Source organism: Geospiza fortis, unplaced genomic scaffold (genome assembly GCF_000277835.1).
Source record: "Geospiza fortis unplaced genomic scaffold, GeoFor_1.0 scaffold229, whole genome shotgun sequence".
NCBI lineage: Eukaryota > Metazoa > Chordata > Aves > Passeriformes > Thraupidae > Geospiza > Geospiza fortis.
The window spans coordinates 2,050,524-2,065,405 of record NW_005054357.1 but is presented as its reverse complement, the minus strand read 5'-3'; positions in this window follow the sequence as shown (position 1 = coordinate 2,065,405).

Here is a 14,882-nt window from a genome sequence, read left to right as displayed (position 1 = left end):
AGCTCTTCCAGACTTGTAAAACAAATCACATTCTGTCATTGCCCAAGACTTCTTAGTCACCCACAAGAAATTGGAGGAAAAAAAAAATTAAAAAAACAAGCTAAAGAGCAAAAGCAGCTCCATAGCAGAGTGCAAAAAGTAGCAACATAGCAGCAAGCTAGATAAGAGATATTTACAGAGAGGCTGCACTTAATCAATAGAAAACATTTAATATATACACCAATGTTTTCCAGCTGCCTAAAACCCAGTAATTCCTGCTAACTGGTTTCATGCATAATCCCCACAAGGAATATTTATAAGCTATTTCTTTGGCACAGAACTATTTTAACATTCTTATAGTTTATACCTGACTTACAAGCTAGTTCCTGGTCACTGTGTACTACAAAAGATTTCTCCTTTCCTCCAGTTGCAGGAAAAAGAGAGGAGCTGCTGTGCATGAGCTCTGGATACATTTCAGCTGGGGGTGTTTCTTTGACAGTTAGAGACAAGATGAGAGCGTAGACAATCCACAGTACTCCAGTGAATTAACATCAGATGACTTTGGTGGCTGTGACAAGCAATCATTTGAATCCAAACCATGTAGAAGGCCTAATTCTGTTCAGGCATAAATTGGAGCAACTCCATTGAAGCAAAGCCAATTTGCTGCAGAGGTATCACAGGATGCACACACTGCAGCTCTGGGCACTGCAGGGCTCACAAAGGCACACACTGCACATGGACACACAGGCTCTTTTCCCTGGGGCTATGGGAAAAGACTCCCCACGCCTTTATCCCTGGATTGGCATCACTCATGGTGACAAACACCAATCCCAGCTCACTCTTCCACAGCAGCAACTTCTCTCTGCAAGGACTGCAAGTTACTGAAATAGCCAAAAATTGCCCTGACACATCTCAGAGCTCCTGTTTTATGATCACTTGTCCAGCGCCATAAAGCAAGCTGCAATCCTTCTCCTCAAGATCCTATGTGACACCTGTGCCAGCTCCCCCTGCTCCACTTCCCACTTCCTTCCCAGCCTTCCTCTTCCTAAACCAGTGCATAGGCAGGACTAATGGCAGGTTTTTCATATTTTTCTTCAATGTTTTCAGCCTCCTGGGACTCAGAGGTGGTGTCAGGGCATATCAGCACCTCCACATGCACAGGAGGGAGGAAGGCCCTGTGCTCCCAGCCTGCCCAGCCAAGGCAGGGCAGTTTGTACATGGAGCAGTCCTTCCCAGTGCTGCCTCTGTCCTGAATGTCTTTGCCATTCTTGTTCATTCCCTCTGGACATGAAGAGCTGAAGATGTGGCCATTAACTTGCCACTGCTATAGGATACCTCTACATTTTGGCAAAAACTCTAAGGCAGTTCTGTTGTCACCTATGTCTGCTGTGACTACAAAAAGTAATTGCATTTATAATTTGCATATGCAAGTTATTACACAGATTTCATTAATCGGTTCCTAAAAATGCTAAGGAAGGAGGAGAACTGTTTAAGGAAAAATCAAAAAGATAATTTAATTGTTATTTAATAGAGCAATCCGTCCATGTTTATTTAACAGTTTCCCCCTAGCCACTGGTACACCATTATCAAATTAAATAACATCTAATCAGGCTATCAGATTATTGTATTCTTCTATGAACCAGCAAATGCTTAATGGGTTTCATTTTAGAAATAAGGACATTCATATTGCAGGAGATTAATGCTATGAAAAAATATCTATATTAATATCTCTGAGCAATAAGGGATATGAATTAATGGATAGATGACCTAGTTACAAAAATGTGATGCTTTTTAAAAAATTCAATATTAAGTATCTTTAAACCTTGCATTGTTAATACTTGGAATATACTTCAGTAAAGAAGCCTTCTGTTATGCAAAAGCGTTACACATTCTGACACAGAAACACGAGTTTGGTTTTAATTGAAAGAAATCCTGACACCCTCCTCCCAGGAAGGGGGGTTCTGTGTCCTAATGGAGCTGGCATTCCGAGGCTGCCTGGGCAGTGCCCGCTGCTGCCCCCCCAGCCTCAGCCCAGCAGCAGCACCTGCTGATGGCCGCAGAGGTGCTTTGAGCCCCACAGTTCCTTCGGTCTCGGGGCCCCGCTGCTGAGCAGCTGCTGCGGGCACCAAAAGGAGGAGCTCGAGGGGAGCAGAGGGGGCCGGCACTCCCCAGCACCCTGCAGAGCTCTGAACGCTCCGTGACAGCCTCTGCAAAGGAAAGGCTGGGGAAAGGATCAGCAGCTGCCTCCAAGCCCTCAGCCAAGCTACAGCTCAATGTGCAGCATCTCCAGTTTCTGGATGGCATATCTAAGCAGTTCTATACTCTTTCAAAGCTGAATTGAGCACAAATTTCATCATTAGTTCCTTCTGAGAATAAGAAAAATGCCCAAATTACATGTCCTCTCATTAATAGTATTTTTCTTTGTCTTAGACCACAATTTCTTCTGCTTGCTCAACCAATTATTCCTCCCTTCTGTACCCAGCTCCTACCACTCAGCTTCAAAGCAGCCAGTCATTTCCTACATTCCATCACCATGCAATAAAAGTGCTTCAGACCAGGATGTTTCAGATTCAAGGCACTTAAATCAAGGTTAGACCTCACAATTTTACAGCAGCAATGCCTCGAGAAATGAAGCTAAGGCCATGTCAACTTCATAATTTTTTAATGCTATGTCTTATTCCAGGATGGAGAATTTTTACGGAAGCTTGCAGGACTTGAGAAAAGAAAAACTGAATGTTTTTTAGTGGATTCCTGTTGTTTATCTTAAAATGCTATCACAGTGAGTCAGTAGCTCAGACTTGTAAATACTATCCTACCTCATCTCTCTGGTTATTACTCAGAGAAGCCTTTGTAAAATATTTAAGTAATCGTTCTCTCTCTATTAAAACAACAGATGGAATTCCCAACCTTCAATTTTATGTCAGGATTCTGCAGTAATTTATTAACAGCTTGAACTCTGTTCTCTTGAGGGTTTAACCTGATGGTTGAACCCAATTACATTACAGTCCTTTGTTCATCAAGGGACATATGTAATATGATATTAAATATGAAACAACTTGTGCCTGAATAATGTAGTCTTTGTGATACAAATTGATGGAGTGTGGAAGTCCAAATTCCAACATCATAAACTATTCTTAATTTTGATTTTATAACACAAAAATTCAGAACTAATTCCACTGCTGTCAGCTGACTTACTAATGTGGAACTGGCATAAATTAGAGCTGAATCATGGTTTGTCTCTCTCATTATTGTCAAGGCATGCTGAAGTCCTAGTCATGCACTCACAAGATGGTTTGTGACTCCCAGAATATACATTTACAGCAGTATATCTCTCCTTCAGATCACCTCAGTCCCACCAACACAAGCTAGAGGAATCCCCCCACACACAGTATCCAGACTGTAATTCCATGCAGCTCAGTGTGTCTCACCACGGCATGGAAACCTCCCACACAGAGTGGGAAATCTGCTTTGCTGGGCAGTTATATTTGCCATTGTAAAATCACTCCTTTTAAGCTAACTTTGGCAGGTTAGTATATTGCTTTTTCCATTATGAGTCTTCCCTTCCTACCCTATTTTTTTCCTTCTTGCATCACGATGCAAGCCTTGAATGTTCATTATTGTGCTTCTCCCACAATTTGCTCCAAGTCTGAGCTCTTCCATCTGGCTCATGTGCCCCTGCTTTTTACCTAGGTTCCAGACACTTCCAATGCATTAAAAAAAAAATAAAGCCCTAATTAAGAAGTTAGGCTAATGAACCACTAATAACCAGGGAACCTTGTAGGCAGAAAATGTCACTGGCTAAAGATATCTTGCTTATTTTGCCATTTATATGTTCATCCCAAGGCTCAATGCCCAGCTGAAGCCTCGCTGTCGAAACAGTTTCCCAGTAACATAGGGGATCAAATGCATTTGTTTTCGTGTTAAGTTTTAATTACAGCAGCAAAAAAAGTGTCTTTTGAAATATCCAGCACATTGAAATTAGCAGGCTGTCAGCATACTTGGCACACAATAGGAAGGACAAGATGGGTGGAATCACATCTCCCTGAAGTGCAGAACTCAGAAAACCCACACCTAAAGTGGGAGAGAATCAGTCTATCATCCATGGGGGAGAAAGAAGCACCTCAAAAGTATAAATAACTTAACTGGAGATGTTTCAGAGAGATTATTTGTACTTCAGAAGAATAAAGTCACTTGACTACACAGAGAGTAGCTGGCAGGTCAGGTATGGGAACCTACAGTGTAGGGGCCTAAACAGGGAGCAATTCTGCTCATGGTGCCCAAGGGGAAAAATATGTATATTAAATATAACCACTTGCCCTGATGCTTTAAAACACCGCTTTAAAACATCTGACCACAAGGTCGTGCTCAAAATTAATCTTAGTTAATACAGTCCTTATATACAAAGCCTAGAGATGGCCAGGAAGATCAGACCTTTTGCTTTGCCAGATGTCATTCTGCTAGAAAAACTGTATTTGTACTTCTAACTCAGAAAAAATGTGGCTCAAAGACTGAAATTCTGTTTCCATCCCATGAAGCAGTTTTTCTGCCAACTCTAAAAACTTTAAAACCAAGAATGGATTTCGAAATTATTCCATCAGAGAGCAATAACACTTTCTTTATGGTTCAGTTTACCATGTGTAATTGCCAGTGTTAATCTACACAGAAGTATTCTAAATCCCAGTCCTAAAGAAATTCTAGCCTCATCTAAGTTTGTTTTCTGGAACTGAGCAAGAGCAAAGCCCACAGCTGAGTTTTGAAGGAAGTCTAGGGAATTTGAAATCATTACCTTTCATATAGAAGGATCCCTGCTTCTTTTAACTTTTTATAAGCTCATTTACTTGTTTGAATCCTTTAGGTTCTCAAAACTTGTCATATTTTTTAATATATCTTTCTGGTATGAATTTAAAATCCAGTCAAAAAGGATTACTGGACTGGATTACTGGAGGAGGACTCCTCCTCCTCCTTTGTGGAGGAGGACTTTGGCTGCTTTGTTCTAAGTGCCTCCATTTGTCTGACAATTCCCTTTGCCTGGAAAGAGAAGATTGCTTAGGAAGGTTGGCCCCTTCCAGCTGAATCACTGGCATGCACAACAAACAAACAAACCAAACCCAAGCATCTCCTGTCCTTGTTCACACATTTTAATACAACCAACCTTTTTCTCTATCTATAAAGGATGAGTTCAGCATCTCTGAGAAGCAGTCAGTTGGTTTTTTTTTCATTGTAAGTCCTCATGCAGTCCAAGTTGAACTGAGATCAAGTTCTATTTTAATTATTCTATTGTGCTTTTGGTGTTTAAACAATCATATTTCATGGCAGAGACAGCTGCAGTTCAAAAGCACATACAAATATCTCTTTTTTGGGTAAGTATCAATCTGCCATGGGTAACAGTGATAACTTCAGATGGATAAGAGAATTATTGGCAAGTCTGCCCCAAGACTGACGTGTGTAGTCCTCGGTCTCTCCCTTTGTGAGTGCATTGCTATGGGAGATGATGATACTGAAGCAATTGCACCAAGTCTTCAACCAGCCCAGTATGAATATTAGAACTGAAATGAAGGGTTTGCTTTTGTGACAGAGCAAATATTATCTATCTTAAAATTATGTTCCCATCTTGTTACACCAGAGCCTGCCAAGCCCCTGCCCTCTCCAGTTCCCAGCAGGCTGGTGACAGCCTGCTGTGGCCTCTCTCTTCCATCTCTGGGGAAGTCTGATGCTCCTTGCTCTCCCACACAGGCCCCATCCCACCAGCCAACAAGGCTGAGCTCCACGTTGGGGGTGACCTGTGCTTTTTAGACAAGAGCAAGTGAACCAAGAGTTTCCAGCTCTCAAAATGCTCACACATTTCAAGACTTAAGGGAGCTGATTTTAGAAGTGTTCCATTAAGCCTTTATTTCATTCACTGCCAAAATCTCTTAAGATTTTGAAGTGTGTCTCATCTCTGCCTTACCTGGCTGTGGGGAGTGCTAGAGCCCCCATGAGACACAGGGTCAGTCAGCTCAGGTGCTCAGTCTCCTGCACTTCATGCACATCAGATGTTTTTCTCTACTGGGAACTGTTTGCTCCATCATTCTGAGCAGTGTAATACAGTAACACATTGCATGGTGGAAATGAGACCTTTTTTTAAAATCGAATATCTTTAGTTAGCAACACACAAACCAGAGAGCACCAGACTCCCACTTACAAGTCAGTTGCTTAGCACTTACCAAAGGGACACAAACACTTGCATAATCCAAGATTTCTATGAGTCCAAATCTTGCATATTTAAGCAATGTGCAGAGTCAGGGTTAGCACAAACTCAGCTTTGGCATGCTATCTATTGGACTATAATCAAACATGAATTAATTTGGGCTATTGCCTTTTAAATCCTCATGAGACATTTTTTAAAGCACATTATCTATGGAGAAAGAGAAATAGGTAACATTGCTCACACTGTGAGCAACATAACCTTACAAGAGTTCTTAGCTACTACACAGTAAACTGGATATGAAAAATCAAGGGGCTCTTCAAAACCTGATTCTTCAGCAACTCTGTCATACAAAAGTGGCACTGTCGCACAGCTGAAGAGGCAGAGCCTAGAAACAGAAGGGATGTTCAAAGTTGACACATGGATCCTTTTAAACCCTCAGTGCCTTGGCACACTGCTGAGCCTGGCCTTGTCCTTCCTCACGCTCACCCCATTAAAGGCAATGAGAGTGAGGTCTTGGAGGAGTTGAAACTGGGCCCTATATGGGGAATTTTGCAGGAGTCACACTGGTTAGGAGATGCTTTTCATTGGCTAAGAAAGCAAATAGAGAGCTGTTATCTTCCTAACCCTGATGGGTTTGGGGTTTTGTTTGTTTGGGTGTTTTTCTGCAGCATAAGAAATGAAGTAACTTATTTCTATTTAATTGGGAGGGGTTTTTTGCTGTTCTCTAATAATAAAAGAAAAAACAAAGGCTATGGATTAATTACAAATGCAGTAGTGCTTCTTAATAACAAATCAAACCTTACCTTAGAGCCTGAGCTCTCTTAAACCAACAGAGACAAGCAATGGGGAGGGTAGGACTTGTGCTTCTCAGGAGAACAACAATATTAATTTTGCAGTTGAAAATTTCTTTCCTATTTTACTGTTATACAATACTATTTCTGTACAAAACTGGTTGGTTTGGGTTTCTTCATATACACAGCAAGAGAGCTCGTGATGCACACTACCCTGGAGCATTACCTCAAGCAAAAAAACTCTTCTGTATCAAGCTGGCAGCATGCACATGAAATCCATACTCTACTGGCAAATACTGATCCCTCTGAGCAAGAGCTAAGTGAATTTCACTGATCCAGTCAGGCAGGTGGCTTATCATCCTGTGTGCAATGAGGATAGGGAGCAGGGCTCTCTAGAAACAAGGATCCAGAATAGGCTAGAGAGACCTGACTGTCCCAGCTTTATCTGTTTATTTAGCTGCTCTGTAAAGCTCTTGCCACACAGGGTAGAACTCAGGGAAGAGGCATATGCCAGATCCTAGACTCACTAGTACAGGAGCAACTGACAAAGCATTACTAGAGCTGCCACAGAAAGAATAAAAGGACTTTGTAGACCACAAACAAAGCTCTTCATCCCAAGAGTGACTCTAGGTCTCTGAAGAGTAGAGTAAAAAAAAAGTTCAAAATTCTCATTATATTTTGACTAAACTAAAAAAAGGAAGGTACAAGAGCAGTGCTTTGCTTTATTAGATGATTCCCAGGCACAAGCAATAAAAGTTAATGTTAATACTGATCAAGTTAGATGACATGAGGATGATTGTTTATAGTGCTCTGCTAAGTCATAAACAAGCACTCAAAAGAAGTTGCACTCAACAGCCTGCAGTGCACATACAGCCTTTGTCTGGTGTTTGGCACGAGACTGGGTGAAGAGAGCTACAGAAAAAGCTCTGTGCTCGTTTTTCTAGCTCCTAAGGCTTCAAAAGTGACATCCCCACTAAAATGAGCTATGTGAAAACAGCATGACTGTCGATAATTTCATCATCACCATGTCATCAGCAAATACCTGATAGTTATCTCAAAGCAACAGTTCTTAATTATTCATTGTTTTAAAGCACAGAAATATTAGGCGAAGAATTACTCAAAAGTAAAAGGAGCCCCAAATGGGGACCAGAAGCTGTGTCCCACTGCTGACAGGAACAGTGTTCCATACCCCCTAGGTGTGAGGCACAGCTCCCTCAGACCTCAGTTCAGATCTGTGCCAGCCACAGTCAGCAGCACCTCATACATAACAATCAGTCTGCTTCAAGTATCATTCAAGATATTTTTCTTCTTTTCCAGTGTCAGCAGAGATAAACTGCTTGAATAAGGGCATCAGAGCTGCAGCAAGGGAAAGGCAGTCTTGCAACAAAGTTAAACCAAATTAAAAGAGAGCTAATTCCCTGCAACCACTGAAGATACCCACATGTTCAATGCAGAAATTTACCTATAGTGTTGAAGAAAACTTATTCCATCAAAACTTACCACTGGAGGCAGCAGCTGAGAAAAAGTTTTGGCTTTTTGCTGAGATGAAAGTCCTCATGCTTGGTATTTTTACGTGGATTTACCAGTTTCTTTTGCTTAAAGGCAAAAAGCATGCATGGGACAGCTGTAGGCTGCCATTACACCTGTTGCAGGAGAAGGCAGCTCAGTTCAACTGGTTATTTATGAAAATTAAATTGTTTTACAATACTTTACTCCCAAAACCTTCTCTCCTGAAAGAAACCCACCAATGCACATATTCTACTCTTCCAAATATGATTAAAAAGAAGCCCACTAATCACAAACAGCCTTAGTAGTAGAAAACTTGACTCCTTTAGGATAATACCAGAGGTCACAGAGCTAAGACACAGAGAGACCCCTGGGTTGAGCTTAAATAGAGCCCTGGGCCCAGGGGCAGGGTGTGGGAGGGTGCCCAGGTGGGGCTGTTCAGGGCATGAAGCCTTAGAGGTGCCCTTGGGAGCCAGGCAATCAGTCCTACTCCTTTTAGCTGCCAAATATACTTTATATCCTCTTCTTTAGGTTCAAGGGGAAGCTGCATATATGTCCCAAAAATACACACACAGAATAATCACCTGGAGCACTTTCTCCAGCTCTGCCTACCATTGAAATTAGCCAATACACCTGCATTCTGTCCTGTAGGAAAGCCTTCACTATCTTGCTCAGTAAGTGACTTCATCCAAATAATTGGAGGTTTCTGCATATGTGAGGTGGTTTGTACCATTGGTATAGGATAAAAACAACTTGGTAGAAATCCCTTTTTTTACTGGAGCTTCCACCAGAACTATCACCCCTTGATAAAAATATATTTCTTGGTGTCCTTAGGTCACAGTAGAGACAGGTGATAAAGCCTTCAGTCTGAAGGTGTGTTAGGATACTCCCACCTCCTGCCTTCAGGGATGGAAAGGAACCATGGACAAGCATATAGGCAATCTCTAGAGGTAGCAGTAGAGTGGCTTCAACCAACAGATTCTAGATCACATGAATTATGTGTCTGCTGTCTGCACCTCTAAATGCTCTTTCCTGCTCAGCAGAAATCAGTTCAGTCCTGACAGAATCCCCCCTCATATCACAAACACAGGTGTGCGGGGTTTTGTCTGCCCATGTGTTATGTGAATGCTGGTTTATGCTGATTGCTACCTCAGGTCACAGATAAAGAAAACAAAAATTCAATGTTAGTTTGAAGTAGACTGAATTATGCTATTTTTAGCTTTTTTATTATTATTAGTTTTGAATAATTACCTTAACTATTTTGTTCTAGGAAAGACAGAAAAACCTATGAAGTGCTGTATCTTTTCCTTATTGGAGATAAAACTACATGATAACTCTAAGTCTTCTACAAGTACTCTCACATATTTGTGTCCTCATTTATAATCCTTAAATAGCAGTTTTAGAAGATTTTTTTTCCTGTGAGAGAGCATAATCTTCATCCTGCTTGCATAGGAAAGAGACTCTCTTCTCAAGTGGAACCCTTTACATTCCTATATGCCTTGTACAAACAAAATTGCCAATTGAAATGCCAGTGGTAGTTCTTGCAATGAACTCCCTCCATATGTGCTAGAGAAAAAGCAATGAATCACAGAAGGAAACAGAGGCTAAAGCAAATCAACCCTTTCCCATTAAATGCTACCATATCCAGCATTTCAATTAGCTAATATTGATACTATAATTTTGTATGTTGGTGATTGCACGTGCAATACATAACAGCAAATTACTGCAATCACCAACTGTTGAACTGTGCTTCTGACTCACCAGCTACTCTTTGATCTTAAAATTGTAGTTTCCTATTAACAGTTAAGTACCATAAATGTACATTAATATAAATGAGGAAGGAGGTAAGTTTACAAAACACAAGAAAAAATAAGTCAAGGGAAAAGGCACAGCAGTGAGTAATCACGTATGTAATGGCAGTCTCACTACTATGCTCTTTCCTTTCCTTGCTAGCTCACTGTAAAAATCACAGTGGTTGTTACTGCTAAGGAGAATTCAACACTAAAACAATCCCTCACACCCCTCAGCATTTCAGACTGCTCCCCTTCCCCAGTTTTCTTGACCTCAAAGTGCTCTGTAGGCACTGGACATTGTTGTCTTTCATGAGGAGCTGTGTAGAGGATTTATATTGATATAGTCAGAGAGCCTGAGATGATATTCAAGACTTAATTCTCATTTTTGCTAAGATTGCCTTACATCATGATAGAGTAAGGCAATGTCAGCAGGCATCATGTTCTTATAACTGGGTAGCTGCCAGGTTTTGCTCTGGCTAAGAATGCAGTTGTGATGAGGGGAACACCAGGAGAGAAACCAGAGTCAGACAGTAGCAGAGATAATTTTAAACAAAGCTAATTTGTATATTTTCTGCATACTCATTAATTACTTTGTTGTTAGTGTGCTCAGATGTCACAATGGCACCACACCATGCGGTAGTATATGCTCCTTTTAGTGTTATAATGTGTTTTCTAATATATCAGCACATAGAAATTGAAAGGCTGTTTTCCTTCCTGGGTTTAAAAATACCTGACATTGCTAAGCTCACAACTGACTATATTATCTAGCGTAGACAGCTGAGAATGTGAGAAGGCTCACTAGAAAGCATTTCACAAAAATTTCTAATTCTCTTCAAAGAAAGGTTAGTCCATACAAAAATGCAGAGTCTATTAAAAGATGCTCAATAAGATACATTGCATGTTCTCCAAATGTCTGTCACAGATGGCTTTCTGTCTGTAATTGTGATTTGAAAAAATACTGATTTATGTTCCACAGAACACAGGAAAAAATACAGAAGGAAATTAGAGCCAGCCACTAGAAAGGAACAGACTCTTCCAAGTAAATTGCAAAGCTGTAGGAAGAGCTCCTATTACTCAGGGTTGAAACTCTCCTAACATCCAGAGAAGAGGGCTGAATGATGTGCAACTTGTCAACATGTCCTTATTTAGGGACTGCTGCCATGGACAAGCTGCCAAACAAGGGAAAAGCAACCAGACTATGAGAAAAGTAGGTAAAAATGTGTAGTGCTTTGGCTCAGAACCCACATGTATGGAAAGCCCATAAACATGCACTAGTCACAGCAAAACACTGCACACCTTGTGCCTGAGTAACCCCTGCCATGGGCACTGAGAAACCACAGCATCCCAGGCTTCTGTTCAAGGGATTTACTAAACCACTTCTTAGGCTGTTCACTGCTCTCACAACTGCCAGCTCTCTGGGCTGTGGGTGGAGGTACCAAGAGGCAAAGCAAGATGTGCTCCCATGAATGTGCCCTACCAGAGACTCTGCAGAGGATGCTCTTCTCAACAGGCCACACTCATTCCCATTGCTCCCAAATGTGCTGCAAAGGTGGCACGTTCTGCTGCATATCTAAGGAAGCTCAGCTCTTTGAAGACTTAATTCCACACAATTTTCTTACGAATTCCCATCATCTTGGAGGACTCAGTAGGCTGCAACAGAATGGTTACTCTCCTGTATTCTTCACACATACAGGGGCTATATGACCTTTTTTATGGGCCCCTTTTCTCTGCCCTAAACACTATCTCAGCATGTGCAGCAACAAAGACCTAATGGAATATATGGCCACGTCAGAATAGACTCCAGCAGCACTAAAATTAAGAGTTCAGCTTCTTATCACAACAGTCCTTTCTTAATTTCCCCACTGAAACTGATTTTAAATCCTTGTTATCAAAGCATTCTCCTCCATGAGATTTTTTCCAATTGCAGCTAAAGCCTGTGACAGAGCATTCTGCCTTCACACTTTTGGAGCCTCCTGAATGCAACAACTGAAGTCAGCACCAGTCAGTCAGAGCCTGCTCTGTATATCCAGAACACGGTTAGCAGTTATTCTCTGAAAATAAGCAATTTGCTCACTCCTCCAGACACTTGTGGACAAATAAGGACTACATCTGCTGAGTGTTTTGAAGTATTTCATACAGTAGAGGTTTGATGGTTTGGAACAAATGAAGAAAACTGGCTCCTCATTTTTATAAAATTTTTTTCATTGGAAAATGAGAATTTATCAAACTGCTACTGAAGTTCAATCCTCCCAAGATTATGGAATTGGGACCAACATCTGCAAAAGTGGGTTTAGTTTTGCTGCATTCAGTTAACTGAAATATATAACTTACACACTTATAAAATAGGCTACTCAGCTGGAAAACCAATGTATCTTCAGCTCGTGGCATTCTAATATGTACAGATTTTCTTAAATCATTATTTGTTGTTATAGTCAGAACTGCTAAACAGCATAATCCACCAACTCATTCTGTAAGGACAAAACAAGCAGTTGTTCAGCACTCCATCAACACCCCCTCTACCAGATGCCTTCTCAATCTTCTCTTCATCATCCAAACTCAGCTGCAATACTCCTGAATACCATTTTTCCAAATAAATCCCAATAATACGGTGAACAAGGTATAGATTTTCAGTTAGTTGAGAGCTCTGTGGCTGTTGAGAACTAGATGTGTGCACTGAAGTCACAGGGGAGTCCTGTGGGGCTGCAGCTTTGGAGAGTTGGGTCACATCTTCCACTGCAGCATTTACATCAGCAGGGTCACTGGGCGCTTAAGGGCAACCTGCACAGTCATTTATTAATTAAGATGTTAATGTCAGGTAAATTAAGTTTGCTCCACTGAGTTAAATGTTGATTTCCCTGATTATTTTCCTAGAGCCTACTTTTAAGGACACAAATTCATGGAATGTGACATCAGGTGGAAGATTCATAATTCATATAAATTATGAACTAGACTGATGGTGCAAATATCAAGCAAGTAAAGACAGTGCTAGGAAAGAAAATAAGCTTTCAGGTTGGGCACAATGTTGTACACATTTTTGGATCTCGCAAGGCACCACACAGAACAGTACATAAATTTATAAATAAAAATAAATGCTAGAAAACAATTTGATGCAGCCACTCAATCATAAAGAGAATTATTTAGATGTATTCACTGCTGCTGAATAATATACTTTTCATAAATTTTTATGTGTAGTCAGTATCTCACTATCTGTAAAGCTGCATTGTTTTCAACTCCTTAGAACTGGTATAATTTAATAAATTAAGCTCCTATTTTCCAGGCTCCTCTTTGCTTTAAGGTAAATGTTTTGCAAAAATTTAGCCAAGAAAGATATAGCCTTTACATACACATATATATGCACATATAAGTTTATATAAGACTGAAAAAAGAAGTCATTTGTTATGTTCTTGTTAGTAGTTCGAAAGACTTTAAGCAGCAATTGTGTCCCCTCCTCTGGAGCAGCAGTACACTTGGCAGGGAGATTCTGTGCTAGGAGCTCTGTGTGTTGGCAATGAGACTTTTGCCAAAGATGTCAAAATGTATCCTAATTTAGCCAAGTCATAAACCATAACAAGCCATGCCCTGCAAGTGCCCATGTGTCCTGCTGTACCTGCTGGGTACGTGCAGCTACATTCTCTGATTATTCCAGTGGAAATGCTCAGATTCAGGGTAGAGCACGATTTTATTTGCAGATTTTCTTCTGGACTTTTCTTGGGTCTTCCTAGGCTGTCTGGGTCTGGAATCAGTGAAAGAAGCCTTTTCTCTGGTGCTGTCTGGTGCTGTACTTCCTGCTGGCCTTAGAGCTTGTGGGAGAGAAAAGTGTCTGATTTACACACAGAACCAGAGAGGGTTGAACTTTAGTGGGAGAGAACAGAGGGTAGACTTCAACCGAGGCAACAAACTGCCACTCAGCATGGAGGAGGAATAAAGGGACATCTGAGGAGCAGCTGTGTTCCCTGAGAACCATCAAGTCTGGGAAGGCAAAGAAACATAAAGGAGGGAGGAGGTAATCACTACATCGGAATGGGCAACAGGAAAGGAACCAGAGAGGGACATGGGTCACCTTGAGTCCATGACTTCACAGAAAGGTCAAAATCCATGTAGGTAACTAGAAAAGGCTGAACAAAAGTTTGGTGACAAAGAGTCCAGCAGCAAGGCTTCAATCCCACCGAGGCTCCTGAGGTGCTCTGTTCCTGCTCTGGGCCTTTGGAGATGCTCATCTGTGCTGAAACTTATGGTGTTGAGACTGAGAAACCTGGGACAAGGAAATGCTTCATCACAGGCATTATGGTTGGGAATGGGACTGAGACAAAAGACCTGAGAAGGAGATCTGGAAGGTGAGAGCATATCTCCTGAGAAACACCATGTGCAGTCTGGGATTGTGCTGAAAACCGACGCTGGACTCACAGAACAAATAGGTTAAGGAGGCAGGTATGGGAAAAGAGAAACTGTGTGACTGTACAGTTTAAAGTGATACCGAAATATACCAAAGCACAAATTAAGTTTGCACTGACACTGATTTCAGGCAGACCCCGACTAGAGAGTCCTTGCTAGCAGTGGCTCGAGATGCACACATTTGGATCCCCGGGGATGCACAGCTACTTCAGACACCCCTATCCATAAAATGTA